Source organism: Lepidochelys kempii, chromosome 6 (genome assembly GCF_965140265.1).
Source record: "Lepidochelys kempii isolate rLepKem1 chromosome 6, rLepKem1.hap2, whole genome shotgun sequence".
Lineage (NCBI taxonomy): Eukaryota > Metazoa > Chordata > Testudines > Cheloniidae > Lepidochelys > Lepidochelys kempii.
This window is the reverse complement of record NC_133261.1, coordinates 7,103,926-7,116,824: the sequence shown is the minus strand read 5'-3', so window position 1 is coordinate 7,116,824 and position 12,899 is coordinate 7,103,926. Positions and strand designations below refer to the sequence as shown.

Genomic DNA, 12,899 nt, shown 5'->3' with positions numbered 1-12,899 from the left:
TAACGTATTTAAAATAGGGTTCAGAGTAGCAACCGTGTTAGTCTGTATTCGCAAAAAGAAAAGGAGGACTTGTGGCACCTTGGAGACTAACCAATTTATTTGAGCATATAAATAAATTTGTTAGTCTCTAAGGTGCCACAAGTATTTAAAATACTTAATTTTAAAACAATGTTTAATTTTTAATGCTGAACTCATCAATTTCATTTAAGGTCAGGTAGGATGGGTATCTGAGGTGGACACACATTGAGTATATATCCCAAACAATTCAGAAAAGCCATTTTTGGGAAAAAGCAATCCAAAATATTTCTGTGTCCAGTGTATCCATAAGCATTTTTTTCAAGAAATAATGTATTGAGGTTGAGCTGCTAAAAGCACGTTCTCTACCTGTTGATTTGAACCCATCACTTTTCTCTTTGAATCCCTCTGCTCACTCCAAATCTGATATTCAATCAGACTTAAATTATTGGTCACCTTTTCAAGGAAACTCTGTCTCCTACCTAGATGAGCTTTACCCTTGTAAAGAATTCCATTTCATTGTGGCAGACAAGAGTAAATGTTGACCACAGTCTTTGTCCTGTAGCGTTAGTTGATTTTTTAGATACACTAGGCCAAGGCCATTGAACACCTTGAAGATAAAGACCAAGATTTTGAACTTGAATGCTACTGCATTTCAACCTTGGAGGGTTCACCTGGTGCATAGGGAATGGGATTTTTTTAATTATGAGGCATTTGTGTTTCATCAAAGAAGAAAATCTTCTACAAAGGACCAGCTGTTGTGAAATCAGGTTTTCTCCAAATATTACTCCTGGAGGAATTCTGTACTACTGTAGGCATGCATAATTAATGAGCCATGCATATCTTTAATTTTTTGTGTAGAAAAAAAAGCTTCTGCCAAAATGTTGCTGCATTCCACCTTTTGCCCACCAGAGGGCACTGTGTCACAAGAACAGCAGCAGATACCCGCAGAAAATAATAATTACCACTGGGGGGGGGGCACAGGAGAAAACCTTTTGTAGTGATAAGCAAGGTGGGCCATTTCCAGCAGTTATCAAGAAAGGTTTTCTCCCCCCCCCACTCCGCCCTGACTCTCCTGCTGGTAATAGCTCATCTTAAGTGAGTGTGTATGATAACACCCATTTTTTCATGTTCTGTGTGTACATAAATCTCCTCACTGTATTTTCCACTGAATGCATCCGATGAAGTGAGCTGTAGCTCACGAAAGCTTACGCTCAAATAAATTGGTTAGTCTCTAAGGTGCCAGAAGGACTCCTTTTCTTTTTGCAAATACAGACTAACATGGCTGATACTCTGAAACCTGTCAATATTCCTAGAGATTATTCTCAGATTTCTGACAAGCATAGGGTTGTCTGCAGCGTAGTTGTAGCTGGGTAGATCCCAGGATATTAGAAAGCCAATGTGGGTGAGGAAATATCTTTTCTTAGACCAACTTCTGTTGGTGAGAGTGACAAGCTTTTGAGCCACAAAGAGCTCTTCTTCGGGTCTGGGAACATTACTCCCAATGTCAGAGCAAAATGCAAGATGGAACAGATTGTTTAGCATAAGTAGTTAGCACATATTGTAAGGGACCATTCAAAGTAGAGTGGGCCATTAGCACCTCTGCAAACATAGGAAAAAAAGAGGGCGTTAGTGGATTACAGATTGTTTTAATAAACCATAAATCTAGTGTCTCTGTTCAATCCATGATGTCCATGATCCACGATTTGGTGTCCAGCAGAGTAATGAATGTAAGCTCCCTGGTTCTTCTTTTCACAATGCTGGGCAAGTTTCCTTTGAGGATTGGGACTGATAGGTCAGATATAGAGTGATTACTTTATGAAAAGTGTTCACCCACAGGTGATAGGGTGTTTTTGTCTTTTATCATTTTCCTGTGTATATTCATTTGAGTGTATAGTGGTTATCTGTTTCATCCATATAATCATTATTCGGGCATTTAGTGCACTGGATGAAGTGTGCTACATGTGATAGGCATGTATAAGATCCTGGAATCTTGAAAGGTGTTTTGTGTGGAGTGTTGATCATGATAGTAATGGAGATATGTCTGCAAGTTTTGCATCTATTGTTCTGGCAGAGTCTGGTGCTGCTTTGAGTGGGTGTGTCCTGGTCTGTGGGGAGCTTCCTCTTGATGACGAGTGTTATCTGGGGTTTTCAGAACCCACAACAGGGGCAACTTAACTATTTCACTCCATGCAGTGTCAGGAATCAATCAATAGGAACACAGCAGTTCTGTCTGATCAAGGATTAAATGCAAGTAAGTATGCTCTTATCTAACACTGCAGTTTATTAGATTTAAGCATACAGAGACATAAGCAATAGGTTTAGAACATCCCAGATATTTTTCCTAACATCTCGAATGGTATTGAGTAATTAACAGCAGGTTTGTAGTGGCCAGTTGCTCACCCACCAGGGAGAAAGGGTGTCAGAAAAAAGTGTCTCAAGATGGCTTCAGAGGACTGCTCCACAATATACTCTATTAGCTAATCTTTTATAACTAACTTCTACAAAACACATAGGTCATAATGACCCCAACTGGATCATCTCTTTTCTAACTTTCAGTCAACTTTTCATATCAGAGGTGCCTAGATTCAAAGTTTTCCAACCACCAAGGTTTTCAGTCTCAGTTGTTTACTTGTCTGTCCCCTCCTCCCATTCTGATTAGCAAAAACTATCAGCTAGATATGACCTCGCTTCTAAAAGCCTCTCTCCAACTGAACCCTTAACTATGTGGTGTTCTATTTCATTAATTCCTATTGGCAGAATGCACATAATATGGTTGCAATTAGTTTGATCACATAATGGGGTATACATATCCCTCAAACCAGGGCAACAATGAGTTTGAAGAGATTGTTTGAAGACCAGAAGAGATGATTCTTGAAATATTTCTTTCATGATGGGGTACCCATCGCGTATGGGGTGTAGTTGTTTACACCCATTGGTGGTTACACTAGCTTTACTGTATGGGTTCCAGTGCGGGGTGGTAGGTGACAAATAGGGGTATGCAGTGAGAAGGGGGTTTATTTCTGTACTGAAGCAGGTTCTCCTGGGGTATTTGGGTGGCCTGTTGCATGATGCAATCTACTTCTCTGATGGAGTGTCCTTGTTTGGTGAAGGTGGTTTTAAGTGAACATAAGAACGGCCATACTGGGTCAGACCAAAGTCCATCTAGCTCAGTATTCTGTCTTCTGACAGAGGCCAATGCCGGGTGCTTCGGAGGGAATGAATCAAAAAGGTAATCATCAAGTGATCCATCCCCTGTCACCCATTCCCAACTTCTGGCAAAGAGAGGCTAGGGACACCATCCCTGCCCATCCTGGCTAATAGCCATTGATGGACCTATCTTCCATCAATTTACCTAGCTCTTTTTTGACCACTGTTATAGTCTTGGCCTTCACAATATCGACAACAAGTGTGTTAAGCCAGGGATAGTCAATAGGCGGACCATGGGCCAAATCCGGACTGTGAGATGCTTTTGAATGGATCCCACAATGTTTTTATTTGTTTATTATCATTATGGGTTTCTCAATTTTTTTTTCTTGGAGTCTGGACCTTGACTATACCTTGACCAAGAAATTTGGACCTTGACAAAAAATAGGTTATCCCTTCATTAAGGTATATATCACTTACTTTCTCCTCAGAGCACATTCTGTGGTATCTGAGTGGCTTTCAATAACATATTTCTTGGTATGGTTGGGGTGGTTACTAGATCTATGAAGGTAGGTGTGGTGATCCATGCGTTTCTTGTATATGGTTGTCTGTAGGGTTCCATTGTTGAAGCTGATTGTGGTGTCCAGAAGTTGATGCTAGTGTGGGAAAGCTCCAGAGAGAGTTTAATGGATGGGTGGTGGTTGTTGAAGTTGTGGTGGAAGTCTGAGGGAGTTTAAGCTGTCTTCCCATAGGATGAAAATTTCTCAGGTATATCACTGGTTTCATGATGCACTTCTCCAGAAATTCTTCTTCAGGATGACCCATGAAGAGGTTAGCATATTGGGGAGCCATCCTAGTACCCCTGGCTGTTCTCATGCTTTGGACAAAATGTTTATTGTTGAAGGTAAATCTATGACAGGCGAGGATGAACTGGATGAGTTTGGTATGTGTTTGGGATGGATAATTGATGGTTGTCCATTGTCTTTTAAATATTTGGGGCAGGCAGCTATCCTGTCATTGTGAGGGATATTGGTGTATAGGAAAGTGACATCCATGGTGGCAAGGATGGTATTCTGAGGAAGGTTGTTAATACTGTGGAGTAGAGTAGGGCTCAAATGTACTTGAGCCATCCAGCTACTGTGAGAGTGGACTGTCTGGAAAGACTCTTGCCTAGGCTCACAGCACATGCACGTTTCAATCTCTTTGGCTCATGTGTGTTTGCATGCAGTGTTCTAGAAAGCCAAAGGTTTCCTTTAATAGATGTTTTCAGTATTGCTTCCTCAAACGGGCAGTCAGTGCCACACACTGGCTGAAATAAACGATGAGTGACTGAGATCAAGTAGGGGATGTTGAGCTCTGTGGTGCACAATCCCCTCCATTATAAGACTGCTGATTTTGCAAAATGCTGTGTTTTTGACGAGCTGTGTCTGGGGAACTCCTTGCTCAAATGACCCCAAAATTTGGGTCACTAACCCTATCCTGTTCCCCCATGAGACAACAAATTTCAAGTCAGTCCAAGTAAGCATGGAGATCTTACAGCACTTAGAAGAATTAACATTTAAGTAGAAAGGGCTTCTCAACCTAAACTAAAGCAGAGCTGGTGCTTCATTACAGAATCATAGGACTGGAAGGGACCTCGAGAGGTCATCAAGTCCAGTCCCCTGCCCTCATGGCAGGACCAAGCACCATCTAGACCACCCCAGACAGGTGTTTGTCTAACCTGCTCTTAAAAATCTCCAATGATGGAGATTCCACAACCTCCCTAGGCAATTTATTCCAGTGCTTAACCACCCTGACAGTTCGGACATTAGGAAAAATTTCCTATCTAAACTTCCCTTGCTGCAATTTAAGCCAATTGCTTCTTGTCCAATCATCAGAGGATAGGAAAATAATTTTTCTTCCTCCTCCTTATAACAACCTTTTAGGTACTTGAAAACTGTTATCATGTCCCTTCTCAGTCTTTTTTTTTCCAGACTAAACAAACCCAATTTTTTCAATCTTCCCTCATAGGTCATGTTTTCTAGATCTTTAATCATTTTTGTTGCTCTTCTCTGGACTTTTTCCAATTTGTCCACATCTTTACTGAAATGTGGCACCCAGAACTGGACACAATACTCCAGTTGAGGCATAATCAACGTGGACTGGAGCATAAGAATTACTTTTCATGTCTTGCTTACAACACTGCTGCTAATATATCCCAGAATGATGTTTGCTTTTTTTGCAACAGTCTTACACGGTTCACTCATATTTAGCTTGTGGTCCACTCTGACCTCTAGATCCCTTTTTGCGGTAATCCTTCCCAGGCAGTCATTTTCCATTTTGTACATGTCCAACTGATTGTTCCTTCCTAAGTGGAATATTTTGCATTTGTTCTTATTGAATTTCATCCTAGTTACCTCAGACCATTTCTCCAGTTTGTCCAGATCATTTTCAATTATAATCCTATCCTCCAAAGCACTTGCAACTCCTCCCACCTTGGTATCGTCTGCAAATTTTATAAGTGTACTCTCTATGCCATTATCTAAATCATTGATGACTGTATTGAATAGAACTAGACCCAGAACTGATCCTTGCAGAAGCCGACTCGTTGTGCCCTTCCAGCATGACTGTGAGCCATTGATAACTACTCTGGGAATGGTTATCCAACCAGTTATGCACCAACCTTATAATAGCTCCATCTCAGTTGTATTTCCCTAGCTTTTTAATGAGAAGGTCATTTGAGACTATATCAGATGCCTTACTAAAGTCTCGATATACCACATCTACCGCTTCCCCCTATCCACAAGGCCATCACCCTGTCAAAGAAAACTATCGGGTCGGTTTCATATGATTTGTTCTTGACAAATCCATGCTGACTATTACATATTGCCTTATTATCTTCTAGATGTTTGCAAATTGATTCCTTCATTATTTGCTCCATTATCTTTCCGGGTACAGAAGTTAAGCTGACCGGTCTGTAATTCCCTGGGTTTTTCTTATTTCCCTTTTTATAGATAGGCACTATATGTGCCCTTTTCCAGTCTTCTGGAATATCACCCATCTTCCATGACTTTTCAAAGATAAGAGCTAATGGCTCAGATATCTCCTCAGTCAACTCCTTGTGTATTCTAGGATGCACTTCATTGGGCTCTATCGACTTGAAGACATCTCACTTGTCTAAGTAATTTTCAACTTGCTCTTTCCCTATTTTGAACCTACCCCATTTTCACTGGTGTTCACTATGTTAGGCATCCAATTGCCACCAACCTTCTTGGTGAAAACCGAAACAAAGAAGTCATTAAGCACGTCTGTCATTTCCACATTTTCTGTTATTGCTTTTTTGTCTTCATTGAGTAATGGGCCTACTCTGTCCTTGGTCTTCCTCTTGCTTCTAATGTATTTGTAGAATGTTTTCTTGTTACCGTTTATGTCTCTAGCTTGTTTGATTTCCTTTTGTGCCTTGGCCTTTCTAATTTTGCCCCTACATACTTGTGTTGTTTGTTTGTATTCATCCTTTGTAATCTGACCTAGTTTCCACTTTTTGTAGGACTCTTTTTTTTATTTTTAGATCATGGAACATCTCCTGGTTAAGCCAGGATGGTCTCTTGCCACTCTTCCTATCTTTCCTGTGCAGTGGAATAGTTTGCTCTTGTGACCTTAATAATGTCTCTATAACACATAATAAATGGGTTAATTTTTTATCAGGTCCAAATACCCTAACACTGCACTGGAGACATTACCGTACCAGGACTGGCCTGGAGGTGTCTTCGCATTAGCTCCCCATGTTGCAATGTGGGTAAATTTGCTTTGTAAGTAATGACAGTACTCACAGCTCCCCAAAAGGACAGAGGAAGTAGCGTGAGTGAAGGGACTGATTTGGTCGCTGGGAAGTAAGCAAAGCCACAGTGCTGTTAGCTACGCCTGTAAAAGACATGTCCCAGCAAAGAGATGGAGGAAGATATGAAGAAAATCAAAAATAAGTCTTCCCAGAAGGTGTAATCTGCACTGACTGCTGAAAGGGAAATAAAGGGTCAGATCCTCCGGATGAGCCATTGATGCCCAGCACAGCTCAGGGTGAGGGGTGAAGGCTACCATCACAGCCACCTGATCCTCAGACTGCCAGGCACCAGTCTGATCCTGAGCAGCAGCTTAGAGCAGCCAAGGGATCATTCCAGCTTCTGGGATCACCACAGAGACAGGGTCCTGAGTCTATGCCCCCTCCTCCAGTAGCTGTGAGCTGGGATGTCATAGAGCTGGTTATACTGGAAGATTTTCGAGGAAATTCTCAGTTGGCCACTTAAGCCATTTTAAAGTGGACTTTGCACTGCGCTGAGGATAAGGATTGGGATCAAACAATGCAAACCAACCTAGTGGAGTTCAAAGTGGGCCAGAACTATGTTTTATTTGCATGGAAGTAATCCCATTGGCTTCATTTTTGTTAAACCAATATAAGTAAGAGAAGAATTGAATCCAGGATGTATAAGTCATCTGTTACTTACTGGGTACTGCTTTTCTTTAAATTACAAACATCAGGCTGTCTATGGAATGAGTAAACTGTATATAAAGTCACCATTTTCTACTCTGAAATTTTGGTTTGTTTTAACTTCCTTCTGCAGAAAGAAGTAAAGCATTTCAAGATGTTCTGTCCAGATTAAACCTGGAGAAGCACAGAAGCATCAAGATCAGGCTGAGGGATGTTTTGGAGATCTGCCCAGAAAGCATCAAGAACAGGATTCCAGAGGCATTAGGTGATTTACCTTGGCATTTCCTGAGGAAGGTCATAGCTCTGAATGGGACGGCCAGAAATACAAGCATTGGGCACAAGGCTCCTGCAGAAGAAATGGATGATTATGAGGAGAAACTGCATACTGATGGCAGTTTCTGTTTTAGTGACACTGAGATGAAAGTTTCTCTGCAATCTCTTGATGTTCTTTGTGCTGTTCTGCTTTGCTCAGTTTCCTACAGCAGGAGATCCTGTCCAAAATGTCCATGTGCCAGTTTGCCCTCCCTCTGCTGCTACCCACCCTCAACACCCCCAAGGGCACCCTATTACTGTGGGCCATGAGGGACATTGTGAGGAAGTGGAGGCCGCACTCCCTGGCAGAGAGCAGAGGGTTCAGAGAGGAGAGCCTGGTGCTCACAGAAATGCCAACGATTTCTTTTGTGTGGATGGGGAGCTACAGCTTCTCCAAGTCCCAACTCCTCAATGAGGTTCTCAGCCCCTCCCAGCAGCACCATGATTTCTTTATCCATCGGGACATGGAGTCTGGGAACTTCCTTCAGAAAATCGCAGATGGGCTGGTTGAGATTTCCTGGTATTTCCCTGGGGGGACGGAAAATTCTGATCTTTTCCCAGAACCCATTGCAGTTACAAATTTGCATGGAGACATTGAGTCCCACTGGCTACAGTTTAGCTTTTTAACAGCGGTCTCCTCCGCAGTGTTCATAGTTACCGAGAGCATCGGTGAGAAAGAATACGAGCTGTTGTCATCTCTGAAAAAATCCAGCTCTAAATATTACTTCATCCTCAACTGCAAGAATAAGAAACCCAAAGAAACTCTGGGATTTCTTAATAAGCTGTCCTCAGTGTTGAAACTGAGCAAATCACTAGTACTGGTGAAAGATAGTATCATGAATAATGCAGGATTTGTGGAAAAAGGTGAAGTCCACCATAGGAACCATAGTGAATTCATCTCCGAAGACAGTGAGTTTGGGAGCCATGGCTGTGACGGCACGTGACCTGGGAATCCAGGTGGATGAGGAGTGTCAGGCATGTCAGTGTGCGAGGAAATATACTGAAGAAATCACTGCAGAAATAAGAGATGGGGCAAAATACAAAAGGGAAATGCTGAGCCTGCAAGGAGACCCATGGAAAAACTTGGCTAAATTGGAAAAAGAGATGTGCCTAATGAAAAGGCAAGGGGACGTGGCCATTGAAGACTATAAATCTGCACTGAAACAGAAATGGTTAGAGATACGTAGACAGCAGAATCAGTGTGACCGTACTAATGGTTTGACTAAGTTTATCAATGGAATAGTACAGTTGAATCCAGTGGAGAAACATTACTTTCTGAAATGGATGAAATTTAGCCTGGATAAAGAAGGGAAAATGGAAGAAAGCCAAAGACAATTCTCCCATCTCCCATGCACAGCAGCTGACCTGATGCTGGAAGGGTTTCCTGTGGAGCTGATCGATGGAGATGCCTCCAACATCCCCATGAACTGGGTAGTAGATGTTCTAACTCATCTCCATATCAGACTAGGGGGTAGATCCAGAATGGTGGTTATAACAGTGCTGGGAGTGCAGAGCACTGGGAAATCCACTCTTCTCAACACCATGTTCGGCCTGCAGTTTGCAGTGAGTAGCGATCGATGTACGCGAGGAGCGTTCATGACACTCATTAAAGTTACAGAAGCTGTTCAGGAGCTGCTTGGCTGTGATTTCATCCTGGTGATAGACACTGAAGGTCTGAAGGCCCCTGAACTAACAGCACTGGAAGACAGTTATCAACATGACAATGAGCTGGCCACTCTGGTGATTGGACTGAGTGACATCACCATCGTTAACATGGCCATGGAGAATGCCACAGAAATGAAGGATGTTCTGCAAATTGTGGTCCATGCATTTCTCAGAATGGAGGAAATAGGAAAACAGCCAAACTGCCAGTTTGTGCACCAGAATGTCAGTGATGTGTCTGCTCATGATCAAAATATGAGGGACAGGAAACACCTCCTGGAGCAGCTGAATGAAATGACCAAAGCTGCAGCAAGGATGGAAAAGCAAAGCAGGGAAATGACATTTTCTGATATTATGGAGTATGACCCAGAAAAACACAATTGGTACATGCCTGGCTTGCGGCATGGAGTCCCTCTCATGGCTCCCGTAAACACTGGATACAGTGAGAGTGTGTGTGAGCTAAAGAAATACCTGTTTGAATTCATAGAGAACCGTTCACGGATAAGGGCTGGAAAGGATATTCCTGATTTTATTGTATGGTTGAAGAGCCTGTGGAAGTCAGTGAAACATGAGAACTTCATCTTTAGCTTTAGAAACAGCCTTGTAGCTGAAGCCTATCACCAGCTGTCTGTGAAGTATTCTGAATGGGAATGAGGTTTCCGCAAGGAGATGTATCTCTGGATATCTGAAAAAGAAACTTTTATCCAGAATCAGCTGCCAGAGACACTAGAGGGTGATCTCTTTCACAGCTTAAAAATGGAAGCACAAGGGAAACTACAGCAGGGAGAACAGAAGCTCTTGAATAACTTAGAACAGTATTTTAAAGGTGAAGCTCCAAATTTGAACCTGATAGAAAAGTACAGAGAAGATTTCAAAAGGAGCACAAATAGCCTCAAAAGAGAACTTGAAAATTATTCAAGCAGTAACTGTGAGGAAGCAATTCGAATACGAAGAGGACAGCACAAGATAGACAATATCCAGTCTGGGTACAAGCAGAAAATTGAAGGGGAAGTTGACAGACTCTTGGCTGAATGCCGAAACAGAGAAGATAAACTAGACAATGAGAAACTGAAAAAAGAATTTGAAACGATGTGGCGAGAAACCTTGTCAGAGTTAACGCTCTGTACTTTACAGAAATGTCAAGTTGTTGAAGATATGGATCTCCAGCTGAGAAAGGATCTGAAGCACAGAGGGGGTGCTGTCAGACAGATACTGCAACATGCAAAAAGCCTGCTGGATTATAGAATGAAGTCTTTCACAATGAAGAAGGAATACTTAAACCTAAAATGGACCAGAGCAGTTGCAGAATACTTCTCACAGGAATGTTACTGTAAAACTGAAGAGCTTGCTCTATCTTTAATGACTGAATGCAAGAAATACATTGAAGAAAAAGTTAAATCCAAAACAGACTATGATGAAACCTATTGTGGAGAACTGCTGCATATGGTTAATGAGAGGTTAAAAGAGGAGGAGATTGAGAAACTTCACACTTCTCCTTTGTTTGAAGTTGACCTGAAGCTTCACGTTTGGGGGAAGCAGCTTGGGCATTTCAGAAGATGCATGAAGATTTTATCAAAGAAAATGATCCTCAGCAACATCTGGAGAAGCTGAAACCTCATTATTTCTCCATATTTACTGATCTCCATTTGGAAAAGAAAGAGAGCCAAACGAGGGCGAGGAATTTCTGTGATCAGTGTCTCAAACCTGCCCTGGTGGGTTATGTCAACAAAAGGCTCGGACTAGAAATAGTTGACAATTTTCTCAGCAGTGAACAGGCCCTTGAATACACCAGCCGAAGCTTCTTTCAGTTCTTTTTGCTAAAGAAGCTGCTGGAAGAGATGAACTTTGACAACTATGTGAAATAGAAAAGTAACTATGAAGAGTTTGTCAAATCCTGGATACAGAGATGTCTGATAGACCACTATGGAGGGAAGGCAAGTTTGAGGGATTTGGAGAAAGGGATTCTATCCAGAATAATAAATAAAATCAAGGGAGTTCTGAAAAACTCCATAAATAAAAACAATAACACAGTTTCTGCCTTTTTAGACAGCTTTTGCAAAGAGCTGCAGCAGGACCTGGCCATTTCCAGCAATAGCTTAGTTGGAGTACAGTTTAAAACCACAGCAAAAATTGAGCAGCTTTCTGGTAACATTGAAATCTTCCTTCTGGAGCTGGAACAACAAATCTTAACCCAGTTTAATCATTTGGAACTTGAGACCAAACTCTCCAGCCTGCCAGTGAAACCCCAGGATGAGATCTTCAAGCGAGTGTTTGGCTGTGGGAAGCAGTGTCCGTTCTGTGAAGCCCCCTGTGAAGCAGGAGGCACTGACCATAAAGAGCATTTTGTATCAGTCCATCGACCCAAAGGGTTAGGGAACTTCAGGGATTGTGATTCACAAAAGCTTGAGCATTCCATATGCTCCTCTGATGTGGTTTCCAATCGTGAATTCCAAACTGCAGCCGCAGATGGGAAATTTCAGCCTTTCAAAGATTACCGCCATTACTACCCAGACTGGCACATTCAGACTGGTCCCAATATTGATGCTTCTGATTTCAGGAAATTTGTTTTCAAATCATTCAGTGACCAGTTAGCTAGAGCGTATGGTGCTAAAGCAGCAGATCTTCCAGGAGACTGGAAAAATCTAACTAAAGAGCAGGCGCTGAAGAGCCTAAAGGAAGTGTTTTACATGAAATAATAGACATGCCAAGAGTCTCTTTAAATAGGATACACTTCAACAAAACAAAACCCTTAATTTTAAAAAATGGAATATGAACCAATCTGACAGCCTATACCGTTTTTTAAATTGAAAACTAAAAAAAAAAAAAATCAATTGCAGGTCACTTCTTCCAGTTAGTGCAAGGCTGCTGCACAGGAACAGCCATACCAAAGCAAACTGATAGTCCATGTATCCCTGTGTCCTTGCTGAACCAGAATAACAGCCCATCTAGCCTGGTATCCCCACCTCTCTGCAGTACTGGATCAGACCAATCACCCATATAGCCTAGTATCCCACATCCTTGCTGTATTGGATCAGACCTAAAGGCCATCTAGCTCGGTATCTCATCTCCCTGCTGTACTGGATCAAACCAGTGATCCATCCTGTCTCTGACAGTGGCCATTACAAGATGTCTCAGTGGGAGGTGCAAGAAACCATCTAATGGAAATTGTATAGAAACGTTTTTAGAGGAGAAGCTTCTTCCTAACATAACTTTGTAAACAGGGTCCGAATGAGTTCTCCCATGACAGCTAGCTGTTAGCGGGAGAGACTTTAGGAGGAAATTGTATTTACATGAACTCACC

The 12,899-nt window shown here is 42.0% G+C and overlaps 1 pseudogene; it reads left to right on the top strand.

The window, feature by feature from the left end:
• LOC140912858 (up-regulator of cell proliferation-like) overlaps nucleotides 1-12,294 on the top strand; it is a 79,371-nt pseudogene extending 67,077 nt beyond the window's left edge.
• The last annotated feature ends 605 nt before the right edge of the window (nucleotides 12,295-12,899 follow it).